The sequence below is a fragment of the Dermacentor andersoni genome, chromosome 2 (genome assembly GCF_023375885.2).
Source record: "Dermacentor andersoni chromosome 2, qqDerAnde1_hic_scaffold, whole genome shotgun sequence".
Lineage (NCBI taxonomy): Eukaryota > Metazoa > Arthropoda > Arachnida > Ixodida > Ixodidae > Dermacentor > Dermacentor andersoni.
In genome coordinates this window covers 197,334,722-197,362,172 of record NC_092815.1, presented here as the reverse complement: position 1 = coordinate 197,362,172, position 27,451 = coordinate 197,334,722, and the positions used below count along the sequence as shown (strand labels likewise).

At 47.4% G+C, this 27,451-nt stretch overlaps 2 long non-coding RNA genes across 3 annotated transcripts in view; one reads left to right on the top strand and one right to left on the bottom strand.

The window, feature by feature from the left end:
- LOC140215996 (uncharacterized) overlaps positions 1-27,451 on the bottom strand; it is a 126,071-nt gene that overhangs the window by 5,868 nt on the left and 92,752 nt on the right. The window lies entirely within an intron of this gene.
- On the top strand, positions 1,950-26,279 carry LOC129387183 (uncharacterized). Its single transcript, XR_008614465.2, has 3 exons — positions 1,950-2,738; positions 5,905-6,599; positions 26,110-26,279. It is a non-coding gene; the product is annotated as an uncharacterized lncRNA (long non-coding RNA).

Genomic DNA, 27,451 nt, shown 5'->3' with positions numbered 1-27,451 from the left:
TTTCTCTGTAGTGTTCCTAGAGTCGATGCCGTAGTTGCGAATTGCTTGTTCACCAGCCTGAATTTTTCCCACTTTTGCATTGAAGCCACCCATATTGAATTTGCACTGTTTCCATCACTAATCCAGCATCTTCAGAAAAGTGTTCCATTTCATCATCACCGTGACAGGGGCATGGAGCGTAGGCTTGTGCCACCTTTACTCTATACCTTCTGCTTAGTTTTATTACGACTGCTGCTACCCTGTCATTACTGCTGTAGAATTCGCCAATATTTTCCGCTACGTCCTCATGGATTAGGAATCCTACTCCCTATTGCTTGTTATTTGGCCGCTAGTCAGCACTATAATAATCACCAGTACTAACGTAACTAATGCCAATGATATTCCAAAGAATACGTGATAGTTATTCAGAGAGTCCTGCTAAGCTACATTCACTCGAGAAGGTTCCAGCATTGTACGTTTCTGGGGCCAGTTTCAAGTGACGCGCTGTTCGGGTAGAGAGATTCGTAGTACCCTGTGCTGCGTTACAGGTCTGGCCGCCGCATCGCTTCAGGTGCTCCGCAGCTGCTGCGGACTGAGGACCATTGGTTGCTTGAAGGAGACATGAGAGAAATAGTGATCAAATACTGCACCAAGGAGGCCAATTCCTGTTCTGGTGAAGGAGTGTCCCTTGTTGAAGCTGAGTGGGCCTTCCTGATTTTCTTTTACATGGATTAGTATAGCCTCATTGGTTCTAGGTATTTTTCGCCGTTATGAGGCGCCACTCCAAGCCTATAGATGTAGAGTACTGGAGGTGGATTCGACTTTACCACGTGCAGATAAATTAGCTGAGGATTTGAACTTCTAACTATGGTAGCCGCGCAACCGAGCTAGCTCAGCCGGATAACCATGCAGGCGGCGAAGCCTTGCTATGGCGGAGAAGTCCAACCCATAGGAACCCGCTTGTTTAAAAACTCATTTGCATTATGCGCGATAGACGGATTAGTAGGTAGGTCAATATTATTTATGTATTTCAGTGTCTCCTCGCGCTTGAAGAGGCGTGAGCCAAGAAAAAGAATACCAATAAACGGGGTGAAACAATTTACGAATGCTGCTAACATAGCAATTCTGAGCCGTGCCTAACAGGTAACCTTGAAAGCGGCTAGGTATCATCGACATTTCAACAGGTTTGGATAGCGCTTATAGGAAGACGAAATGAGCAAATATGGCTTTACGCGCCACTTTGCTTAGCCGAAACTCCACGAGACACTTTCGCTCGGTGACACGCTCAACTGCTTTCAGACGCGGCTTGCTGCCCACAGGCTTCGAAGAAGTACTTTCACACCAAGTCTCTTGCAACTCAGAAATGTTATGCCTCCTTTAGGCTACCGCAAACGCGTCTGCGACCAGTCATACACGGCTTGCACAATTTGCGCGGTGAAACAACCATGTAATCACAAATAACCAGAACAACGCACGGGCCACGTCAAAGTCCGATCCTATGGGTGAGGTGCACTTGAGTTGAAAGGTCAAAATTAATTTATTCTCGGAAGCAGCGCAAGCCTAACGCATCGCGATTTATCGTGGTAGGTAGGTCGATATTATTTATATATTTCACTGTCTATTGTGGCGTCTAGAGGCGCGAGCGAAGAACTAAAATACGAACAGTTTGAAAAAAATGTAAGAATGGTTCTAACATTGCGGTTCTGAGCCGTGCCAAAACAGGCGCCCTTGAAAGCAGCCAGCTGTTCACGACATTTCAACAGATTTGGGCAGGGCTTATATTAGAACGAATGAAAACAAAGATGGCGGAGGGCACCGCCTTGGCAGTGGGGGGGGGGGGGGGGGAGGCTTACCTGAAAGCAACGAGACACGTACGCACGGTGACACGGTCGACTACTTTCATTGTAGTTGAGTATGTTGAGTATGTTGAGTTTAATGGCGCATAAGCAACTAAGGCTATCATGCGCCAATCACAAGGTATAAGTAGAAAAAAGATGGGTAACCTCAAAAGATCCTTTTCTGAGAGAGGATCCCGAGGATTCCAACAAATTAAATAAACACCTCAGCCTTCTTCTCAGACATGAGAAGGTGGATGAGGTGTGTCACTGGATGTAAAAGAGAACAAGGTCACGCTTTACAATTTTTCAAGAAAACCGGCTTCTTTTAAAAAGTTAAATAGATGAATTGTCCCAACCAGCGCATCTTCACTTAAAATCAGTGAAGGATGAAAAGGAATGCGTTCGCTGTAAAATGGCGTAAAATGTTTTTTCCTCAATGTCTCAAGTTGTCTGCAGGAGAGTAAAATGTGGGTCACTGTAAGTTCGTCTCCGCATTTGTCACAAACTGGCTTGTCTTTTTTTGTCAGCAAGTAATTATGGGTAATGTGTGTGTGTCCAATGCGGAGGCGACATAAGACAATTTCAATAAAACGTTCTTGGTGTGAACATGACTTCCACTCTTCTATGATGGGTTTTACAAGGCGTAGCTTATTGTTCGTTTGATTGTTCCATACGGACTGCCATTTTTCTTTCAGTTTATGGCACACTAATTTCATGCAATCTCTGTGAGGAATTCTTATGTTTTTTATTTCCTTATTTCGAGCTTTAGCTGCACTCTCGTCTGCTTTCTCATTTCCACAGATTCCTACGTGGCTCGGCACCCAACAAAGTTTGATGTTTTGTCCCCGCCTCGTGGCTGCTGTTATGTTGTGTAGGATGTCACCGATTATTGGCAAAATTGCATTCCTAGGCTGAAGGGCTGTAAGTATGCTTAGTGAGTCTGTATAAATGATGCTGTTTTCAATGTTTTCATGTATTATTCTTTCCACAGCCATGGAAATTGCATGACCATCTGCAGTGAGAATTGATGCACATTGCGGCAGCCGTACGATTTTTTCCCAGCTATCCTCTATCACAGCACATCCCACGTAGTGTGCAGCTTTGGAACCATCGGTATAAAATGCTGTATATTCCGCATATTTTTCTTTTAGTGCTAAATATTCTTGTAATATATGTTCCTGCGGCGTTAGTTTTTTCTGAAATCGTGTTAATGAGAAGTCAGAAACAGAAGGCAAGCAGTACCATGGTGGCAGTGGTTTGGGTTTCTGAGCAATATTAGGCAGTGTGTCCGTTACATCTAACTCTTGTAATTTCTCTTCAAAACGGAGAAGTGGTCTGATAGCCTGGGGTTTGTTGGTAAATAATATTCTAGATGGGCATTTGTTAACTATTGGGTAACATATATGTTTTGGCAAGGAACGGATTTTTAGAACATATGAGCATGTCAGCCTGCTTCTTCTGTCGGCAAGAGGGGGTTCGTTAGTTTCTACATACAAACTGGTTATTGGCGACGTCCTGTAGGCACCAGTTGACAAGCGTAAAGCTAAATTGTGTACTGGGTCCAATCGGTGCAAATAAGATGATCTGGCAGACCCATACACTATACACCCATAGTCCAAGGACGGCCGTATGACGGAGCGGTATATTTGTAGAAGGCATGCCCTATCAGAGCCCCAGCGTTTTCGTGAAAGGACTTTAAGTATGTTCAGTGCTCTAGAGGCCTTGTTTTTCAAAGTGTTTATGTGGGGTAGGAAAGTGAGCTTTTTGTCAAAAGTAATGCCAAGGAATTTGTGTTCGCTTTTTACTGGGAGTTCGGTTTCATTAAGGTGTAGGGTGGGATCAGGCTGTAAACCTCGTTTCAGCGAGAACATAACAGCCACTGTTTTCTGTGGGGAGAACCGGAATCCATTTTTGTCTGCCCATGTTGATAGTTTGTTTATTGTTAGCTGTATTTGCCTCTCGCATGTTGCTAAGTTTGATGATGTGCAAGCTATCTGGAGATCATCAACGTAAACTGAGTACATAATGGATTTCGGAATTATTTGTGCTAGGGAGTTCATTTTTACAATAAAGAGGGTAGTGCTTAAGATACACCCTTGTGGCACCCCATTTTCCTGACTGAACTTTTTTGAGAGAGTTGAACCGAGGCGCACATGGAAGGAACGGTTGCACAAAAAGTCACGCAGGCAATTTAACATCCTGCCGCGAATGCCCAGGTCTACTAGGTCGCGGAGAATGCCATACCTCCAAGTAGTATCATAAGCCTTGTCTAGATCGAAGAAAACGGCAAGGCAGTGTTGTCTATGGATGAATGCCTCTCGGATTGTGTTTTCAAGTCGAATGAGATGATCAGTTGTAGAGCACGTTTTTTTATAACCACACTGATGGATGTCAAGTAGTTCACGGGAGTCTAGAATAAACATCAATCTAATATTCAGAATACTTTCGAAAGATTTCGCCAGACAGCTGGTAAGGGATATTGGCCTGTAACTACCGGGAGATGTCGGTGGCTTTCCGGTTTTCAAAAAGGGTGCAATAACAGCTTTTTTCCAGGCCTCAGGTATTTTCCCTTGTAACAGTATCTTGTTAAAGAAATGCAGAAGAACATTTATAGCGGATTCGGAAAGATGTGCCAGCATTTCATAGTGAATTTCATCAGGCCCTGGTGCAGTTTGTTTCCCGGCAGACAGTACTCTAGTGATTTCTTGATGAGTGATTAAACTATTATACGGCTCATTTATGCTGCCACTAATCGGAAGCCTTTGCTTTTCAGCCACGTTTTTATATTTTAAAAATGACTCAGTGTAGTGTGAAGAACTAGAGACTGCGGCGAAATGTTCTCCTAATATGTTGGCCTGTTCCTCTATACTTGTTTGGATACCAGGGGTTGTCAGGAGAGGAATTGTAAATGGGGAGTAGCTACCATGGAGCTTCCGTACCTGCTCCCACATTTTTTTTTATGTGACTGTGCTATTTATTGATGAAACGTATGCTTGCCATGACGTCTTTTCGGCATTACGGCGGACGTATCTTGCTTTAGCTCGTGCCTTTTTAAAGATTAGAAGGTTGTCCTGAGTGGGATATCGCCGAAGGACACCCCAGGCTTTATTTTGTTTTTGCTTTGCTTGTTTGCATTCCCGAGTCCACCACACCTTGTTATTTTGTCTCACCACTCCTGAAGTCTGGGGGATAGCTAAACGGGCAGCAGATAAAATACAGGTTGTGAATTGTTTATTTAGATCGTTGACACTAAGGTCTTCAGAAAAGACTTCTTCTAGATTGGCCTTTTCTCTAAACAGTGTCCAGTCAGCTGCTTGGAGCTTCCATCGTCGTGGTTTGTTTGGAATGATTGCAGGTGACGATGGAAGAGTGATTATGACTGGTAGATGATCGCTTCCATATAGGTTATCTATGACGTTCCATTTAAAATCGTTAAAAATACAAGGTGAACTAAAAGATAAATCGATACAGCTCATCTTTCCTGAGCTTGGGGAGCAGTATGTTGATTTGCCGGAATTCAACAAACAAACATTATTGCTCAAAATAAAATCTTCTATAATTTGTCCTCTTACGTCTGTTTTCTCGCTTCCCCAAAAACCGGAATGCGCATTAAAATCCCCAACTACCAGGTAGGGTTCTGGTAATTGTTTGAACAGGTCCTCTAACTCATGAAGGGTTATTTTTAGGTGTGGTTCTAAATACACAGAGCACACCGTAATCGTTTTATAAGAGAGTAAGGTGGCTGCCACAGCTTCAAATTTAGTTTTTATTTTGACTTCACGAGCTGCAATGCCACTTTGTACAATGATGGCTACCCCTCCTGAGAGCCTGTTTGCTTGTTCTCGGTCACGGCGAAAGACTTTGTATTTTTTTAGTACACATGTATGCTGAGGACCTAAGTTTGTTTCCTGTAGGCACATTGCTACAGGAGAGAAAGAAGTTATGATCTCTTTTATATCACTAAAATTATTTAGGAGTCCTCTGCAATTCCAGTGAATTAGGAACGCCATATTGATTTATGTGTGGGGGGTCGGGATACGTTTAATTGGTTTTCGCCCCGTGATTCGGGGGTTTTCTTTATACGCAGTATCCAAGGAGTTCCGCCGTCCCTGTGACGTTGACGGCACGGAACCATCCTGGTTCGTCTCCATTACCTCATCAGAGGCGCTGGAGGGTCGTGCAGACTGCACGTCGGCACTTTTTTCAGACCTCCCCTCGTGGGCAGAGGCCTTGAGGCTTGCCAACTCGAGGGACGGCATAGCCTGCTTTGCGGCTGGTGGAGCAGCGTGAGCTGCTACCACCGGGGGCGAGGATGGCTCCGTCCCAGCCTCACTATGTGTGGTCTGGGCAGGTGCCGGAGGCCGGTGTGGTGGATCGCCCTGTCGCACCACATCGGCGAAGTTCATGTTCGGTTTGAGTGAAAACTTGTTTTTAACTAAGATGCGGTTTCTAGCCTCTTTGAATGAAATGTTCCCAATTGTTTTCAATGTAATGATTTCTTTTTCTCTCTTCCATGAGGGACAAGACCTGGAGTATGCAGCATGCTCTCCTTCACAGTTCGCACAGCGAGGTGCTGCTTCGCATACTTCAGAAGCATGGTCTTTGGATGCGCATTTCGCGCAGGTTTTGCGACCACGGCAACTCTGGGAGCCACGGCCAAATCTCTGACAGTTGAAGCAACGTCGAGGGTTCGGAATGTATGGGCGAACGGCAACTTTTGTATACCCAACTTCAATTGTCTCTGGAAGTGTGCAGCAAGTGAAAGTCAAAATTAGATGCTTGGTAGGTAACTCTTTGTTGTCTTTTCTTATTTTAATTCTCTGAACATTGCTGACATTTTGTTCGGAAAGCCCATTCAGCATTTCTTCTTCGGAGAGATCCAAAAAGTCAATTTCAGAAATCACCCCACGCACTGTGTTCAGCGATCTGTGGCTTGAAATTAAGACGGGGATGTCTTCAAACGACACGATATTAGCAAGTTTGCACACTTGAGCTTTGCTTTGGATTTCTAGCAGAAGGTCACCGCTAGCAAGCTTTGTTACTTTATAGTTGTTGCCTATGGCTTCTTTCAGACATCTTGCTACTGTGAACGGGGATATTTTCCTAGCCGGTTTTTCTGGCTTTTCACTGTGTATAACGTGATACTTAGGGAAGATTTCTTTGGTTTTTTGAAAAAAGTCAGCTGTGACATCGGTCCGCTCTCTTTTGTGAGGGCGATCTGGTTTGGAGAGAGGAGGTGCCATGGGAAAATAGTATAGTTCGGCTGCGGTGCCAGCCACCCACCATGGAGTCCTACAAGGGGGCGGGAGAGGAACTTGTAAGAAAGTCCTACCCACGCCAGCTGTACAGCGCAACTATAATCAAATATGGCTGAACTCAGGACAGCTCGCCACACAAGATTAACCCTAGCCACCCAGAAAAAAAAGGAAAAACCGAGAAGAGAGGAGGTGACAGGAGAGTTGTGAGAAAGGAGATAGGAAAGTGAAAGATGGAGGGGAGGACAGGAAAAGGCGACTGCCGATTTCCCCCGGGTGGCTCAGTCCGGGGGTGCCGTGTATGTGAAGCCGAGGCCGAAGAGGTGTGTTGCCTCCGCCGGGGGGCCATAAAGGTCCAAACACCCAGCATCGGCTCAACCCCCAGGATCCCCTTTTCCCCAGACACGGCTAAGCCGCGCACGGCTACACGCGGGAGGGTCCAACCCTCGTGTGCTCGGGTACGTGGTGTCGCAACACACCAAACGCCTGCTGACGCAGTCGCCCCTGCGGGGACTTTCATTGTGGTAGTAGTTGTATATGTCTGCATGTTGATCACCTGGGGCTACCACCGGGACCGAATGTTGGCTTCGTCTTTCTGTTTATTTTGGCATGAGTAAGAACGTCCTTGAAAATATTGTTGCGTCCGTAGGCTACTCTAGGCGGGTCCGTACAGATCCTATTAAGTTTCTGGTTTCTTGCGCGAATTGGGTAGTATTTATTGAGGATGTTGTTGACACTGAGGAGTGCGTTTGAGAATTTAGTAGTAAGAAGAGGCGTCATTCTTCTTGTGATCTTAAGGCGCCGTTTGAGGACCTCCGCTCGGTCATGTTGGGTCCTGTCATTATTGGCTTTCTAAAGGACAGCGTTAGGGCAGATCCTCTTTGATAGGGCTTCTTCAAGGTGACCGAGTCTGTCTGCGTAATCTTGTTTTTTAACGCAAATGCGACGGATTCATGTGGCTTAACCGTTAAAGCTTGTTTGGATTGTCTGAGCTGCCGGTTTGTATATTCTAGGAATAATTCATTAAGGCGCTTCTCTCCACCGTGCGGGTTTCTTCAGTACTATTACGTCAAACTCTAGGGATTGTTGTTTGTCAATATTTCCTATACAACGTACTCTTTAGTGTTGCACTGTCAATACATATTAAGTTGCAGAAGTCACAAATGAAGATGTAGTTACAATATTTACAAGAAAAAAAAACGATTAATGAACAAGATGATCCCAAGACCGATTGCACCTGTACACGCCAAATATCTGCTTCTAACTGCCACCACTCTAGTTTGCACCGTAACATAACCCCGCATCTAAAGACGCCGTCTCGGCGTTAACTATAATGGAGGCTTACGCCGAGACACATTCAGAACGTCCGTGCGGACCCTCGGATCCAGCGGAGCGATCTCGTAGTTCACATCTCCAAGCTGACGCAATATCGTGCAGCGCCCTCTGTAACGTGGCAACAGCTTTTCAGAGAGGCGGACGCGGGGACATGGTGCCCATAGGAGGACAACGGAGTCAGGAGAAATCGAATGCCCTAATGTCGGCAGCGTAGCGGGCTTTTTGCGCGGGCTGAGGCTCAGTGAGCCGGGAGCCGCCAGTAGTGCGTGCCGTTTGAACACGGGGGAACACGTCTTGAGCGTATTCTATGGGAGTGTTCGTCGAACAGGGAAGCAGTGTGTCAAAGAGCAAAGAAGGGTTGCGGCTGAACATCAAGTAAAAAAAAAAGGTGAGAAGCCAGCGGCCTTATGACGGGACGAATTCTAGGTAAAGGTCACGAAGGGTAACGTGCTGTCCAAATCAGTATGGTCGTCGAAAACATACATAGCAGCATTTCTGTCAACATGTGATTGAGCCGTTCCGTTAGTCCATTTGTGAGTGGTAGGCGGTGGAAAACTTGTGCTCTGCACAACAGGAGTGAAGTAAATTTTCCACTACTCGGGATAAGAAGGTGCGGCCGTGATCAGCGAGGAGCTGCCGGAGTGCGCAGTGATGGAGGATGACACCATGTGAAAGGCAATCTGCCTCCTAAGTTCCATAGTTTGTGCACAGTTCTCGTGTGATCGCATACCGGGTCGTGTTATCGCTCGCGACAAAGATCTACCGATTGCCAGATTTCGGTGACAGCGTCCAGAGGGCAGCGCAGCAGGCTTTTTGCGACGCTAACACAGCACACAGACTGCAGTGTAGCGGCCCATAGCGCGGTACAGGCCTGGCAAGTAGAAACGGCGCCCTACAGGGTTGTAAGTACGCGAACCGCCGATATATCAAGCAGTAGCGACGTCACAAAACTGCTCTAGAACTGATGTGCGGAGATGCGATGGTACAACGTGTAAAAATTCTGGTCCTTCAGGGCGTAAGGTGCGACTGTAGAGTGCGTCTTCGCGCAGCACGAATATGCGCATCGAGGTGTCCGATGACAAGAATTGAGACGATTGATGAAAACGCGTAAGCAGCCATCACCCCTTTGTACAATGCGGATGTCGTACAGATCAGAAATGGCCAGGAGGTATCATGCGTATCATTTTCAGGGCGGTCGACAGGATGACGGGAGAGGCAGTCGGGGTCCTTGTGCAAACGGCCTCAATGGTATAAAATCGCAAGTGAATATTCTTGGAGCGGTAGCGCCCATCTATCAATCGCCCAGTGTAGGTTTTAGGTGCGGAGAGCCAGCACTAGGTGCGGTGATCGGTAACCGCGAAAAATGTGCGGCCGTGCAAGCAAGGACCGAATACGTCTAGGCCCAGCACGGAAGTATTCATCGTTTCACTCGAAGGTGATTCTTGCAGATGTATTGCGCTATTTGACCACTGCAGAGAAATGTCCTGTGTGTAATGTTTCGTGCTGCGAATAGTTCTTGAGTACGAAGCTGGTCCGGTGATGCAAAAAGTGTACCAATAATTGCGTCATGTGTTTGTAGGTTTTATTGTCCTCAAATTTGAATTACTGTAATATGAGTCCTAATTTTAGTGGACATAAATAGACTAAAATAAAGTATTGTGCATTGCGCATGAATAGATTTTTTATTGAAGATTAACCATCAGGGAATGGAATGTTGGTGTACAGAGCAGTGACATCTAGTGTTTCGAGAACTTTGTTTTGTGGTGATATGCTTTTACCTACAATGTCCTCCATAGTTCACAGTAGGTGGTGGGTATCTTGTGCAAATGAAAAAAAATGTCTTACGTAAATTTTTATATCCTCAGTTCAAGTTTGAGATAGCTTACACAGCAAGGTGTCGCCGCGACCAACATTTTAATTGCAGTGCTCCTTCATACATTTCCCCCGGCTAAATAAAGGTCACTCTTCGTTTTTTCCCTGCACAATTGTTATCTTTTTCTCTGGCGTTACGCAACCCAGGTCTTGCTCCGTAGGGCCCGCTTTCCGGCCGTCCCGTCCATGCATGAGTACAACTGCCGATGAAGTAAACCTTTGTGCGGCTTCTTGCTCACAATCCTGTTTCTGCTCTTCTTTTCTGCCAGCATGAAGAATGCGCTGCCTGCCGCTTTACTTCACCTTTCTTAACACTAGAAGCATGGCGTCTGCTACTGTGCTTCGGCTGACGTGGAAAATATTGTTTCACACTTTTCCACAGGCAACCTGAGACGAGATTTTGCCAGACGAAAGAAAGAAGGCCGTGTTGCTGTGTAAGGCTTCGAGGCTCTACACCTTTTCTACGACTTAACGTCGCAAGCGAACCCCGACTCTTAACAGTTACAGGACATAATTCGCGTACATGCAAAAGCACCACGAGGACAGCATCGACCGCTTCGTCCATCGAATTCTCTTCGGAGGCCGAAGGCACTAGTTGGGAGGTTTTTACCGATACTTTGTGACTTCGTACATCGGTTGGTTCCAACCTACACTCTCGGCGCTTGTCACTGCAATTCGCTACGCGACCAAATTCTGCAGGAAGCCGCATCTACAACAATCGGGGAGAGGTTTCTTTATAAGGGATCCCCTTGGACGCTTTAGAAAGCACAATAAATTGGGCGATGTGTCGAATAAGTACCCACGGAAATCCAGGTACTCAAGGGGCCTTCATTGCAGCGCGTTTGTTCTCAGTGACAAGATGGTGTGTCTAACCGTCCTGAGGTTCTCAAGACGGTGGTCCTCACGAAGTACCTTCCTCTACCCGACGGGCTCAAGCTGGCCCCCGACATGGCTGGAAGTCTCGAACTGGGGAAGCCGGCAAATATGGAACTCGGCAAGGAGTTCGAACTGCAAACCAAGACGCTTCCGCCGCTTGTTACCGCTGTGGGTAAACTTAACACATAGAATCCGATCCGAGCTGCCCGGCATAGCCTGTCACATGCCGCAAGTGCAAGAAATTGGGACATTAGGCTTCAATTTGTTGTTCGCGAAATTGAGCTTATGGAGCGTCTCCTGCAAGGGATCAGGTAATTTTTTCTAATCCCAGTCCCCATCCGGGCATCCAGTCCCCATCCGGTACGTATCCACGTCGAAGTGTTCGAGGTCAACACTACGCTCACGTCACCGGCCAAAACAGGACCTGCAGTTTCCCTGATGAGCATCGGCTTGTACCAGGAAAATTTTCAAGCTTTTCCTTTGCCTACTTCGAGCTTCGGACGGAAGAACTATTCGCAGCAAGAAATATTACACACAGGACATTTTTCTGCAGTGGTCAAATGCCGCAATACTTCTGCAAGGGTGACCTTCGAGTGAAACGATGCACACTTCCGTGCTGGGCCTAGACACCATCCAATCACTGGGCATCGCCATACAGGGATTTTCACTCGCTTGTCACCAAGTTTTAGGAACTCTGGCTGGTCCATTTGACAAGGAATCGCAAAGAATCACACAATGCTGCAGAATAATTTTCTCAGGTGTTCTGAGAAAAACTGGGATTGCTAAAGGGCTTCATTCATGACGGTCAGCTACCTTCGGCGCAACGCGCAGCAGCAACTTTCGTCCTCTACTCCTTGCCCTCCGCGAGCAAGTTTCTCCGAAACTGCATCGTTTGGGAACAGCTGATATTGTCAAACGTATGTCAGCGACCGACTGGATCAACCCGTCTGGCCTGGTTTGAAAAAAGAAGCTGTATTCAATTTGCGTCCATCTGAACTACGCCATTGTTATGAACGCCTTTTGGCGCTCGATAGTTGATGAATTGTTGCATTTACTGATGTGGCTATTTTCAGTAAGTTGTACTTATAACCTGTACGTCATCAGGTCCTGTTATCCAAGAAAAGCCGAGAGCTTACAACTTCTATTATTCATGATGGTCTTTTTTTTTCTTTAAGCTTGTGTGTTCCAGTTTGATGTCCACGCCATCCGCTTTTGAGCAGATTGCGTCATCTCTTTTAAGAGACTTTCCGCGCAAATTACGTTACATTGATCATTTCCATATTTGAGGCAAGATTCAACGTAACCAGGACAGAAATTCGCGAATAGTTATTTTCAAAATTAGTAATGATGGCATGCAGCTTAACCATAAGTTCGTATTAAATGTCCCTGAAGTAACTTTGGTAGCACATAAAATTTCTGCAAACGCTATTTCCCCGATAGACAGAAAAATTAAGCGAATGGTTGAGGCTCCGCAGCGGACCCCCCAAGAAGTTGGTGCATTCGTTTCTTGGTCTTACGGGGTCCTACGCTGAATTCGTCCCATACTGCATTGAACTGGTAGAGCCTCTTAAAAACTTCGAAGGCAAGGGCAAAACGTTGTCTAGGAACAAGGCACCGAATTTATTTTCCGGTCACTTAAGCAGAGTGAGAAAGAGACAAATTTAATGATTAGTGTGGGGCGCTAGTTCATGGGCCAATCAGGAAGGCCCATGATAGGCCTGGTGGCCTATTAGGAAGGCCACCAGGCGATGCCTCAGGGCGACCTCTTTGACTCGCTGCAAAGCTCGGAGTTGCATGTCTGTGCTGGAGCTAAACTACACTTCCTCCCGCGATCATGGTGAGGGAGAGGCCAGAAGATCGGGGGTAGGGGTCTCCTCCTAGCACTCCCTGATGATCTGACTGAGAGCAGCTAGCTCACCGCAAAGTTGACAGTACGGATTTACTCTGTCCCGGTAAATGTAGGAGTATACGTAGGGGTTCGGATATGAATGTGTTTGTAGCTTGCGCCAGGTTGTCTCTTTCCGGTCGTTTAGCTTACAGTGTGGTGCGGGCCTACTCTGTAGTGTAAGAAGGCAGTTGTGGCGAAAGACGACGATGGCAGAAGTGGCACGACGCGGGAAATAAGAGGACAGCCTCGAGGTTTGACCGAAGTTAAAAAAAGAGGCGGAAGACACGAGCGAGGGGAAGCTGCGGGCACGAAGGCGGATCGAACGAGCCGAGGAGGTTCGAGCAAAGACTTCCGAGAGGGCTACTCGGGATGTACCGCAAGGGGGCAACCTCGTGACGGGCCTCCGAGCCGATGTCCTGTGTCCTGCGCCTGGCCGGTTCCCGCGCTCTCAGGGTTCCTGGGCTCTCACGGTTTCTGTGCTCTCGGAGTTCCGTCACTAGCAGGGATCCTGAGCCACTACGCTAGTGGCATGTCGCCACCACTGCCCATCCAACCCTAGCCGCCTCCGCCGCGTCCAGTGGGCCGACGAAGGCAGCAAGGACACGTGAGCGAACTCAGCTGGACCGTATGTTGCGACGCCCGGACTTCACGCGTTATTGGGCGAACTGGGGCATCTGTCCAGCCTTCTGCGTCATAAAATTTCGCGCAGTAGAAGACAGTTATAATTCGTGCTGAGTTTGCAGCTGTCTAAGAGTGCAGTGTTGTTAATTAAATGTCAACTCACGCAACCTGTCCTACTATCACCAACGAATCCGTCCTCACCGTACCTCATGTCAACAAACGTGACGGTCTACATTAATATTGCGTTAAGTCTTCATATGAGGGCAAGACTTCGTTTGAGGTCTTCTGGTGCAGGAGGCCCACCGCTCGGCTGATGAATCCTTGAACTTGTTGATGGGGCGCTTCATCCTTTTATTCCCCGCCTGAGCTGGGACCCATATCAGCTTCATTGAGCGTGGTTCTTCACTGTTGTGTAGTCATTGTAGGATCTTGAGTTTGGTATGCCACTATTCCTCGCGCACATATTACTATGGCAGTCTTGCTGTCGCTCATAATTATACAGGCGTCTGTTTAGGCCGCGGCCAACCCAGTTGTGGCTTCTTATGGTTCGGTGGGGGTTGAAGGGCTTAGTGAACTTGAACCTGTGTGTGCCTTGAGCCTTGGGCCTGGAACCGTGCAAAAGTCGTATGTTTGGCCAGAGTTCTAGGCCGCGTCGACCTATGCCATGGCAAAGTTGGTCCCATATGTATTGTGCCTGGCCTGGGTCCTCGCTCTTCTTTTACCGTCGTGGTGGCCGACGAATGTGTTTTGGGGGAGCGGTTTATCACGAACATGCCTCTGCGTTATGTCTTGTTTTATGGTTTGCTTATTGCAAAAACTTACCTTTTCGCTTTAATGTTTTGTCGACTACCTTTGCCTATGTTTTCCTGCTGATGTTAGTCTTAATTTCTTTTTATCTGAGCTTTATGTATACACATATTTTATTTCAGGTGTCTGCCCTTTCTGTACCAATGTATCTCTGTAATGCCTCCCTGCTACAATGCCCTTGTGGCGCTGCAGGTATTCGCATAAATAAAAAAATATGTGTGGTGGGGTGGTGGCGGGATCGTGGCCCACTTCGGACGCTCTGAGCGATTATGCAGCGAGTCTTGATACCATGGAGACGGAGAACCTGTGATATGCGGTGTGTTTCAATTAATTCTTCGATGGTGTTAAGAACGCTGAGTTGAAAAATTTCTTGTTGAAGGCGTGTTTTGGTAAGACGAGGAATGCAGCCAAGGTGAACTCGTTCTGCCTTCTGTAAGTGTAGGTATGGTAGTGCTTAGGTAAGACGGCTGACGACAAAGGCCTGGATGTGTTGGAGTAGGCCCTATTTCTCTATGCATTGCTTACGTGCGCTCACTCTCTGTAGCAGTCTTGTCAGGTACACCGTCACCTGGTGAGCTGTCGATGGTTATGCCGTTCCTAAAGTTCTGGTGTAGTGCCATGGCGAGTACTCGCATGGGCTGGATGTGGGTGGCTAGTTGCTGGCGGACTGGTATCGTGACGTGTGGGGAGGGGAGACTTGTGTTTGCTTCAGTCGGGTGGCCGCATCAGGACGATCCCCAACTTGTTCTGGGAGTAGCCTAGTCCTGCTCCCGTCACGTGTTTCTGCACGATGTCGGTGGCGTGTTGCAAAATTTCCTCAGCTATGCCGTCTAACCCTTCACACATTCAGAGCGCGATGTCGTCGGCGTGTAGCCTGTGTCTCAGTCCCGGGACTTTATTCAGTTTCGGAGACAGGTTGTGCATGGAGGTCAGACTCTGGAGTTTCGCAAGACACGTAGCGCCACCTGCCGTTGCGAAGAGGCAGTAATTGAGTAGTGCGAAGCCCGACTCCCTTGCTAAGTTGCCTATGGAGATAGCAACTGCGAAACAACGATTTGACTAGATTTTGGTCCATATTGCGAGTGTTTTGCGCATTTAACACCCAGACAGAGAGCTATGAATTTGTACGCTAGTCGGACGCGCCGCCGAAGTGCCATAAAGCGCTTGCTGGCTCACTCTTCAGACTGATGGCGGAAGCGACACTACTGTTGTGTTGTAAATCGCCATGAACGTGAAGGGCAGGATAACAACGTTCAGTTTTACCGATTTCCATTGCGATCGTATGAAGGGGAAAGGCGAGAGCGCTGGATACGGGCCGTTCGACCTGTTGGTTAATCGGATTACTTGCATTCCCCACAACACCGTGGCTCGCATGAGAAAGTGCGACAATTTTGTTATTCTGTAATTGTGTTGCGTGGCCCTGACGGAGGACCGTGGTAACCATGCGAAAACTCAAGCATCTGCAGCCGCCACTTCGTTAGTAACAGAACTAACAACGTTACGAACCATCCTGCTTATGTACCATCGATATCTCCACCTTTTAACAGACGTCCGCGTCCGCTTGACTCAACAAGTGGAACGGGGAGATTTGGCAGGTCAGCTTAACCAAGCATTTTGGTTCGTTTATGAATTCAAAATCCTGTTCTAGAGCATCTCGACTGCGTTTTTCAAATGTGAGCAATAAAGTTGCTGTATAGGAGCACTGGATGAGTAATTGCGAGGTAACGCATGTGTGTAGAGAAAAAAAATGTCGCGTTTATTTACATTTATTTGTGCGCGCTTGTTGCTCGAAGCGTCTGCGAAAAGTTCAAATTAAGGTACTGAGCGATGCTGTAGCTCCTGCGAGAAAGAAAGATGCAGCGCGTAGGCACTGTAGGAAGCTTACTTTCGTTATGATAGCTGTTTGCTGCCTTGAAAACCGTTTTCTGTCTGCTGCCCTGGAAAAGGCTATTAAATGATTTACTCTCTGTAAATAATTGCGAGACAAAACATTACGATAAAATACATAAAAATATAACAGATACTTAAGTCTTGTGTTCAGGACATATTCAATATGAACCAATTTGAAATGCTTAGATTTTTATGCTGATATGCCTATAGACAAACCTGATGCTCTCCGTACTTGCGAGTTGCAGCACGCCGAAATAACACTTGAGACTTTATTTTATATTGTACACGTACTTCGCCCTGCTGAGCTTGCTTTCCGAAGCGTGGATAGGCGGTAGAAGTTTTCCGGGTCCTTGATTTTTGGGAAACCGTGCCTCAACACAAACGAAAGAGAAGGGTCCATTGTGGTCTGTGCACCTTCGCTTGCGGACAGCTCTTCTTGCACTACCCAGTTAGCGCGCCAAGGCTGCGATGGGGGCGCTGGTGACGGGTTTTTCCGCAGCGCCGCCTGGGCAGAGTCTGAGGTCTATTGCTAGGTTTAATAGGTGTTGTGACAGGACTGAGTCTTGCGGCGTACCTCTGTGAGCGAGCCGGATGGTAGGCAAACGCAGGTCCCTAACCACGAGCTTGACCGTCCTGCCTGTCAAGCAGGATCTGATTTAGTTGTAGGTTCATTCGCCTGGTTCTAAGTCGACTAAATTCTCGAGCATGGCCATGTGGAACACATTGTCAAAAGCCCTCTGGAGTTCCAGACTCAGTAGAGCTTTCTTGTTCGAACTACTCTTTGGATGCATCTCAAGTAGACAAGTATGCCTGGAAACCGAGAATCATGCGTGGTAGGAGATCGTGTTCCTCTGCGAAGTTCTGTCAGGTGCAGTACTACATGCTCCGTGAGCTAGCGTATGCAGCAGGTGAATGAAGTCAGGTGATAATTTTCTACGTTCGGTTTCTTGAACGCAACCCGTGCGCCTTTCCAGTCAGCTGGGAAAAGCACCGGAGCGCCCGCACTTGTTCACGTATTCGGTTATTGCTCCCACCGACTTTCGGTCGAGGTTATGCAGCGCCTTGTTCGCAACGCCGTTAGGGCCCGGCGCTGACGTCGTGCGCAGCTTGTGCAGCACATCGCAAACCTAGGCCTCCGAAATGTCATCGCCCGGATGTTCGTTGGGAGCTACCGCGTAGTATGGCAGGAGCATGTAGCTCGGACTCGAGCTGTCAATTTGCTGGCTGGCCAGTTTTGGGAGCAGCTCCCCGTCGGTGCCTGGGTGTCGGTGTACTATTTACATGCTGGTGACTTGGTGTTGCTGGGTTCCAGCAGGTGTCGCACCTGGTGGTATGTCTTCTTGAAGCCGAGCGGGCCGTTCAGGCTGCTTTTTAGTTTTATTTCATCCTTCATGATTAGTACTGAAGGAGGTCCCGCAGTTACAAGAACTGTCAGGGGGACCTCCTATTGGTAATTTAACAATGCAGGAATTAATACAATATGGCAGATGTGGTCCCACTGTTGACGTTCTAGTATAGAGATCTGTGCCTTTATCTTCCGTGCGAACTTCGCTATGCACCGTCGCAGGTTGTTGTGTCATTGGCACTGCAACCTGTACGTAAGGCTTTCGCTCACTTCCCACACGTGCCGGTAGCGAGAATCCGTCGATGACTGCTCTTCAGACGCCGCCATTTCGTGCGTCGTCGAAGTCACGTCATGGTTCAGCGACCTGATCCACTTGTTGAGATCCAATATGGAGCCGGGTGCCATTTCTTCCAGCAGCTTACGGAACTTATCGCGATTTGTAATGCGGGCCGCGGCCGTCTTTGCATTTCAGGCGGCGGTTTCAAAAGACAGCGACAAAATGTAATGATCACTGCCGACCGCGTGAACTGTGTTTTGACACGTAGTGCCTGGGGATATGTTTTTGCAGAGAGAAAGGTTTATCGTGGTGTTTTCACAGACTGTTACCGACCTGTATTAGTTTGTGTGAGTTATTGCGGACAGTAAGACCGAGATCGTGGGTGGTCACCCATAACCAGGTGCCCTGGCGGTTAGGTTGAGGATCACCCCACTCTGGGTGCTTCGCCCTGAAGCCTTGGGCTACGTTGGCCAGCAAAGTCACCTTGCGGAGGACTCGTGAGATGTCAGCGCCCTTGTCTCGTGGTGAGGAGGAAGAGCGGGCCGTCTTCTCTACTCCTCAACAGTAATTCAAGGACTGTGTTTTGAATGTCTGTGCCTTCAATTTGGTGTTGTGTGGCTATAAGGTTGCGATGTAGTAGGATGGCCGTGTTGTGGTGAAGCCCGTCGGCCTGTCCTAGCTGATTGTATGGAGTGTAACCTGGTTCTTTTACGGGAGCGTTCCTCTCGGAAACTATAATGTTCGGTATGTCTTGGGTGTTGTGTTGCACGTTAAGCTGGAAATGCTCCGGCTTAGTTCGGTAGCTCCTGGTGCTCCACAGCCATATTGTCCGCCTTGTTCGTGGGGCAGAGTTACGTTTGTGTCAATGCGCGGGCCTGCCTGACACGCTGGCGTTGGTGTGTGGCATCTTATAAATTTCCTCTAATATGAAGCTTTGGTGGGAGTCGCTTTTTTCTTGTATGCCACGAGCTCTGTAATGTGTTTGGCTTGTGCTGCCTCCGCAGAGCGTTTGAGCGTAGTATATGTGCTTATGGCGTCCATGCCGGACACGAAACACCTGAAGGTTTATGATGAGTTAGATCACGTTAGAGCGCGTCTCTAGGTGAGCTTATAGACCGCAGATAGCCGCTGCTACGGCCCCGGCAATGTGCGCATCCCTATGGTGCGAGGCAGTGGATGTGGCGGCCTGTGTTGGTCTCAGCTTTGTGATTCTGGAGTCATGCTAATTGAAGTGGGGAAGGATTCCTGTGTTAGTGATACGAGTGTGGATGTCGATGTGGATGTGCGCGATGCGAGGGCTCTGTCTATCTTAGCTTCTAGGGATTGGATACAGAGATATGGGGATTGGCTTGTGAACGACGCGCTGTATGGAAGTCGGCAGCGTAGATAGTGTAGTACCAAGGGTGCAAGGCACAAGAGACAACTGGCACGTGAAGCCCTCGCGCAGGAACTGCTTAACTTCGTTAATCAACGCGTAGTGGTCTCCCGCAATGCTAGGAGGTGCTAAAGCCCAAATGGTTTCTTCGGGCAAGCAGGAACCGCAAGTGGAGTCGCGTTTCTTCTGGAGCTGGCCATAGCTATAACACAGTTCTATAACATCAGCTACCGTTTTCGCGTTCTTGGTGGAAAATATCTGAAACGCGTCGTCATGGACACATTTCAATATGTGTTTGATCTTGTCGGCCGCTGTCATTGATGGGTTGACACGCTTCTAAAGACCGACCACATCTTCAACATAGCTTGATTAGGTCTCGCCATGTTGTTGAGCTCGACTGCGCAAGCGCTGTTCGGCACAACATGGGAGCGGCTGGACGACCGAATAGCTCAACGAGTTTCGTTCTGAAGGCCAACCAGGTGGTAAGGTCAGTCTCGTGGCTTCTGAACCACCGATTGGCGGCGTCAGTCAAGTAAAATATCACATTGGTTAGCTTATGCGTGTCGTCCCATTTGTTGTGCTTGCTTACCCGGTCGTATGCTTCAGCCAATCCTTCACGTCCTGCTCATCAGCACCGCTGAGGAAAGCAGGGTCACGTTGCCTAACGGTACCGGAACAGACCAGAGTCCGAAGCAGAGAAGCAACCGGCTGCTCTTCGTCCGTGGCCATTACAGAAACAGGAGGCAAGGTACAGCTGCCGAGATGCAGGGTTTTAGGGAACCAGGAAACTCCACCGAATATAAAGGGGGTCGTTTGGAATTTACCGACAAAAGCAGGGATTGGCGCCAAAGCTTCGGGATTCTCAACCCTCATCTTCTTGGATGAGCGGCGTACTCTGGTTGTCTGAGTGTCGATAACATTGTTCACTCCGCTACTTAATTTAGCTATCTGGGACTGCTGAGCGGCATTTTAGGCTTCCTGGGCCGAACTCTGAGTTGTCAAGGCGGAATCCTCCTTGGTAAACTCTCTCACCTGTGAGTTGGATGCCAGCGACGGTGGGGGTCGCTGTTACCGTGCCACAATTCCGAGCGGCTCTCCGAGACCTTGGCTGGACGAACAGATCCGGTTTGCCGAGGGGATTCATTGGGTTGAGCGAGATCTCAGACGGTGGTCTCGGGAACGTCGCCTGCTGGCTCGGTGTTGACGTTGTCCATTGGATTGGAGCGGCGACAACGACGTGGACCGGGCTCGGAGGGGCGGTGAGCGGCAGCTGGATGTGCCGATGTGGGACGGGCTGCGCAGGGTGGCCCGGGCAGGTTCTTGTGCTTGCTTCGCTTGAGGGGTGTGCGGCTTCTTGATGAAGTGTAATTTGCGGTTTGAATTGCTAGTGTTGCCTACCTCCGCGCAGGCGCTGCCGCGTGGCATGTATGTAGGAGCTTCGCCCTGTTTGGGTGGGAATTGCTCGTCCCCGTCGCAACGGTGACATCACTGCTTACGTGGCAAAGGACATACGCCTGTGCGATAACCCACCTTGCGCAATTTGTCGCATGACTAAACCAGGTTGTGAAGTGGGTAGGATCTGATGTCGTTGCTGTGGTAGAATGTTCATTCAGGGAGGATCTTATTTGTGAGGGCGACCACCAGGTGCCTAGTCTGACCATTGCGTCTGCCGTTTACCTTCGTCCGAGAAATCGCCGAATGCGTGAAACATGATGCCTCGCACGGCGTCGTCCGGAGGGTACACGTGAAGGCTGATGGTGCGAGTGCCCACATTGATAGATTTGATGCGGAGGTAGGCACGGGGACGCAGAGAGTCGACGACGCTCAGTGTGAATGTGTTATTGATCGGATACGTCCGTAGGTGATCCTAGATTGCAACGAGGCTGCCTTGAGCAGGACCTCGTGTAGCTGCCGTGGTGGCACCAAGGTGAGGTCGATGGGAAACTGCGGGTGTCCCACGATGTGGATGGTGTCAGCCGGCATTGTCGGTAGCGGTACGCGTCTGCCTTGTGGTGGTGGGTGCTGCTTGGGGTTCCATGTGGTCCTTCCCCTACCGTACGAGCTCTCTTCCGTCGCACTCAGGCAGGGAGCTTCCTTGCCTTCAGTCCTGATCCCGTGGCCGCATCGTTCTTGAATAACGTAGCCAGATTACTTCCGCGGCCGTCCGACCATTCTATTTCGGAGATAAGTTCTCATTAGACCTCGTACTGCATGTCGTTGGGCTACTGGGCACGTCGAGGGAGCAGCTGCTGTGGCGCGAGGCCTACCAGAGGCCGTGCTCGAGCTAAGCTTGTTAGACTTAAGTCGGCGAGCGTTATGGGGAAACAAATTCTCCCAGGAGAATAATCGAAGGTTCAGCATAGAGGGTGCTGTCTACGTCATTCTAATACCTTCCCAAAGCCACTCCGGCCGGAATCATGCAAGTCGCTGAAGTTGGCGCGGCGAAAACACCGAAAATCGCAAGGAGCTCACCTAGAGTGCTACCGTTCTCTCCGAGTACTCGCAACGTTCCCTTTAATCAAGTACTTCCTTCGCGTCTTGTACTGCGCATGTTTTAACTGCACCTACCCATGACTGTAGCGACAGATCTTTGAGACAATGGCTTGGGAGCCGTCCTTCAGCAAATTTTCAGAAATTAGCTATTTACAGGGGCTTTCGCATCTCGTATTGTACCCCCGCAGAGCAAGCGCACTTCGTACACGACGTGAGGTATTAGCCTGCCTTTTTGTTTGTGAACATTGGCATGTTTACCTAAGGGGCTGCCGGTCGACGTTTCAAACTGGTGACCGAGCTCTTGCTGCATTATTGTCTTCCATAGAGCGCCCTCTAAGAGTTTCTCGATGGAGTGCTCGACTCCTCTACTCTAACTTCGAGAGTCAGTATCGCAAGGGTGATGAAAATGTCATAGAAAATGCAATGTCACGCCTTTCTGTTCCTGCAGAATCTGAACCAGTTCTAGATGTGGAGGTAATCTCTTTGGTTTCTGTATGCATTACAAAAGAAGAGATTCAGAAAGCTGCACTGGCTGACCCGCCTTTTCAGGCTTTAACAGATAATGTAGTCAAAGGATTAAGCAATGCTGCTGATTTGCCGTAAAAATGACAGGTGTATGTATGCTTACAGTCCAAACTATCCCACGCGAATAATCTTCTCTGAAGTGATCGCATTATTCCTCCCGCTTCCTTGCGTACAATACTCCTCTTCTTTGCTTATCAAGGCCCTTTGGGCGTCACCACAACCAAGCTTGGACTAAGAGGCATCAACTAGTCAAAGTAGTCAAAGGATGCAGAAATGCTGCAGATGTTCTACCGGAATTGCAGGCATTTGTTTCGATACTGGCTCAATTATCCTGCGTGAATAATCGGCGTCTTCGAGGAGAAGCTATCGTTCATTCTGCGTCCTTGTATCAGAAACTCCTGTCTATTGCTCATGAAGGTCATTTAGGCATCACTAAAGCAAAGCTCAGTCATAGAGGCATGTACTGGTGGCCTCACATGCATAGACAAGCTGAGAAACCTGCAGAAAACTGATTTGTTTGTCAGCAAGCAGATAAATTCACGTTATGTTCTTTCCCTACCCTTGAGCCTGTGGAATGGCCTCTTCGAACATGGCAAAAATTAGCCACAGGCATTAAAGGTCGTATAAATCGAGCTCCATAGTATCGCCTTAGTCATAGTTGACTATCATTCCATGTTTCCTGAAGTTGCCCTGATGCGTTCAGTCACGTCCAAAGCTATCATCTATTCTGTTCTTCTTTATTCAGTAGAAAAAGGCTTCCTGATGCCATTGTGTCCGACTATAGACAACAATTTTCTCCTGCTTAGCTTGAAAACTTCCTGAAAGATTGCGGCATTAAGCATTTCCTGTCTTTACTATACGCACGAAAACAGCCAGGTAGAAAGACTCAACCGCGTCCTGAAAGAACTCTTACAGGTTGCTATATTGGAACCAAGAAGCGTTAGTTCTGCGGTGCTATAATAAATCACAATCTATAGGTATCATCCACATATTACCACAGGTGCTTCTGCGGCTATAGTGCTCCATGGTCATTCAGCGAGAACTCGATTCAATGTCGTAAACATGGCTAGAATTCCTCAGCAATTTATGTTTCTTGAATTGCGCCAGGAAGTGCAACGACAAATGCTACAAAAACAGGAAAAAGTCAAAACGTACGTATACTGTCGGCACGGGATGGAACTCCCTCAGTTTCGTCCAGGAGGTCTTGTAATACGTATCTCGCGAGCCTGGTCTGCAGGATAGGATAAAATGCTTTCTAGCTTGAAAACGCCAATCGTCACAATGCTTCCAAACTCGTGAAACATCAGGCACGACAGAATTCTCTTGAAAACTTAGATCAAGGGAGTCATTCCTGTGACTACCCATACCTTGATATTTCCGACCTTTTCTTCAGATTTCTACTGCTAGAGTTTGTACTGTACACACTCGATTCCTACCTCCTGTCTTACCCCTTCGACAGGTTACATGCTCTGCAGAGAAATCTGTTGGCATTCCGTCTGTCATACCGTCCCAAGACAGGGCTCGTCAAGGAACTCAGAACAGCGATGCACATAATCCCAGCCTATCTGCGACTACGAGTAATGATTCCTCTAGTCTTGCTGCATAACTACAATCATTTCTCCGTGCGTCTACGCGAATTAGACAACCCCAAGTACCGTTTAAGGATTATGTCTTATAATAGCTGTACAGTTTCTGTTTGCATGGGAATGTTCCATCCAACTTTTTCTGTCAGACTGCTCCTTTATGGTTTATACAATATTGGTGAGATCCTTCAGGTTGCTATAATTAGTATGTCAGTATATCTTGCTGTTCTTAGCATTTAATGAACTTGATCGGTACACGAGTTACTGTTTCTTCCTATGGTCTAGAGAGGGTTCTTCCTCCTATAAGAATTGCTTCTATGACAAAAAATGTGTTGTCCTACATAACGATTAAGCAAACAGCATCCTTCAAACAGGAGGGGGGGGGGCGGTTCCTGCAGCATAAAGTTGCAGTACCCACACCTCCAAGTCAGCTACGGTAAATGACCTTCACAGGACTTCGGCGGTTTACACCAAAATTGTCTCTTTATGACAGGTCAAACGGTATCCTTGAAGCGGGGGGTTTTCTTTGAAGATTCCCCCAATATAAACCTGAAATAAGCACAGTTCCACATCAACGACGGTCACAGGACCGTCATTCGCGGCTTAGGTTCGCTGCGAGACAGCGAGCCTCGCTTCTTTGTTTACCCAAAATGGGTACATCCATGTCGTATTTAAGTTCGAAGTCCACAACATTATGTCAACTTGCTTGCAGTGTAGGTGAACACCCTTATATTATGTAAACAGTGTTATGCGTGATATATTTTAGGATTCAATCTCATTTTCCATGTAGTTGTAAATATGCTTTCTATTCGAGAAATTTGATAGTTCCTGCTATCGCTTGTATAATACTGCTCATAGTATACAACTCCGATAGGAAGATGCAAGTCATACTTTCCGTCTTGAGTAATACTGTCAGTTTGAATATTCTAATCTGTAAGGATGAATCCAGTTCACTAAACACATTGAGTGCTACGGTATTTAACGCATTGTATATTCACAAGATCTTTAAAGTTACCATGAAACTGGATGTAGGTTCCTTCATTTCTATTGCATTTACTTAAAAATTGTCAATATACATTGCTCTGCAAATGATATGGGTGCTCTAGAAAACATTACTAGTTGCGTAACGTGTACAGTTCCTACTTTTTGTGTGCAAGTCATTTGTGTGTGTTTAAGTAATCTGGCTTTATAAGCGAGGTAACATATTCCACTTCTCTTTTAAAGAAGAGGTGATGTCATATCTTCAATTTCAGTTTCGGATTGTTGTGGCCGCTAGCACCACGCCGCGCCCAACATTGCAAGAGCACTGCGCCGCGTTCTCTTTCACCTCTGATGAAATAGGACAGTCTTCGTTTGGTCCCCGAACAAGGAAGTCATCTTATGCTGCGGCGCTCTACGCCCCCGGCCATCGGCCTTACACTGTAGGCCCCACGTTCAGGCCGCCCTGCCGGGGGATCACTAGAAATCACCAAGAATATGGTTAAAAAATGTGGAGAAGCTGTCTGTCGCCATGTTGCCGTTTGATACTATCGAACAGCCCTGAACATTAGCGATGTATTCTTCAGTGCGTAGAATTTTATCAATTATCTGAATGTGGTCGAATCATCCTGCAGTTCTGTTGCTAGGTTTAACAAATTATAATTCAAACAGGATTATCAGTTCATTAGTAAAAAAGTGTCTTTGGCCTGTTGGTAATTGTCAGTGTGGATAGTAATGTTGGACGATTGTCTAGCTTAAGGTAGTGTTCAGGTTTATTTTGGTGTATGTGGGCCTCGTACTTATCTACTAGCCAAAAAACTACACTACCATTCTTTTTTTTTGTAATGAGAATTTCATTCCGAAAACTAAGATTTAAGATGATTCAACTCTCTGAGGCTGTTATGATTTTAAGTTGCTTAGCTGTCTTGAGCTCGCTAATAATTTCTCTAGTGGCAGGGACGGCCCCAACGATGCCTTCGGTTTGTGTTCAGTTTTCTGAAAGCTGCCCCTGCTATCTTCCCCACAACAACCTCTCCGTGCCGCCCTCTCTGTCCTTTCTTTTTCTGCTGCCGCACTCCCACTCTCCCGTTCTTTTCCCATCGTCTTAGTAACCATGTCTGGAAACGTGAAGTGACAGCGCTCATGTTCTTTTTTTACCTCTTTCTTTACAGCCAGCGGAGAATGACCGCACGTGATGTCACCCTACTAACCTGTTAAAACTGACCCGTCAATGATGAGAACGACAACATGGAGAAAATAGACAACCTGTTGAAGCGTAGGCCAGCCTTTCCGAGGCACCTGATACCTGTTTGGAAAATTCTGCACAAAATAAAGCAATCACCGCCGGAAACCATAATGCCAGCCATGTTTCGTGGGGCCAAACCGACATCTGATGCTAGAAAAAAATTGGTTCGGTTTGGTTTAACCAACGGTTAAAGTTGGTTAGGTTATCTGTCTTACGAATGAAATACTGGGGTATTAGATGAGGAAGGCGATCAAGCCAGTTGGTCTGCTTTGGGGTTTAAACGATTCCTACCATGCCTCTACGCCGACTGCAGCTCGATAGTCAGATGTGAGGCCTTCCGGAATTTGTGGATTTTGCTGACATATCAGTGGGGTTTTTGTAACCTGCGTAATATGCTATGCTTCACTAACAGACACTTAGTAAATTTCCACTCTAGTGAGCTTGGGTACTATATGAATTGATTTCATGGGCAGCATGTATGGCTTGCAATTTAAGTAGCACCCGGTCGGAAATTTCTCTCTTGTATGTGGGAGAAAACCAAATTCGAAATAACATGGGCTCACAAATGCGACTCGTCCTACCCTGGAAAAATTCGTAGGGTCCCTGTGTGCGACACTATTAGCCAACAAACACTGACACCAAGGACAACATAGGGGAAATTACTTGTGCCTAATGAATTAAAAATAAATAAACAATAAATTAATGGAAATTATTTCATTAATTAATCGCATCGCACGGGAAATGCGAAGGTTGTGGGTTCGGTTCCCACCTGCGGCAAGTTGTTTTTTCATCCACTTAATTTCAATTATATTTATCGTTTCTTTATTTTTAAATCATTAAGCACAAGTAATTTTCCCTATGTTGTCCTTGGTTGTCAGTGTTTGCTGGCTTCTTATGATATGAGTAATAAAAATCGAGCCCCTCGGTTAACCCCCTTCCTTCTTATTACAAATCAGGGTCTCGAATCCGGCAACCTTGGTGTCTTTAGGTAGCACGTGTGGGTTTATTGACCAGTTGCCTTCACCCAAAAAGTTCACGTTGTCGTGACGCCTGCGGTAAAAAGGACGTTCCACGTCCGCCGCCAAGGTCTGTGAGTGGTGGCGCTGGCTAACAATCCCAGGGTTCTACTAGGACACATAAATACACAAGAAAGTGGATGAGGAAACGGTGCCGCGGTAGCTTAATTGGTAGAATATCGCACGCGAAATGCGAAAGTTGTGGGTTCGGTTCCCACCTGCGGGAAGTTGTTTTTTCATGCACTTTATTTC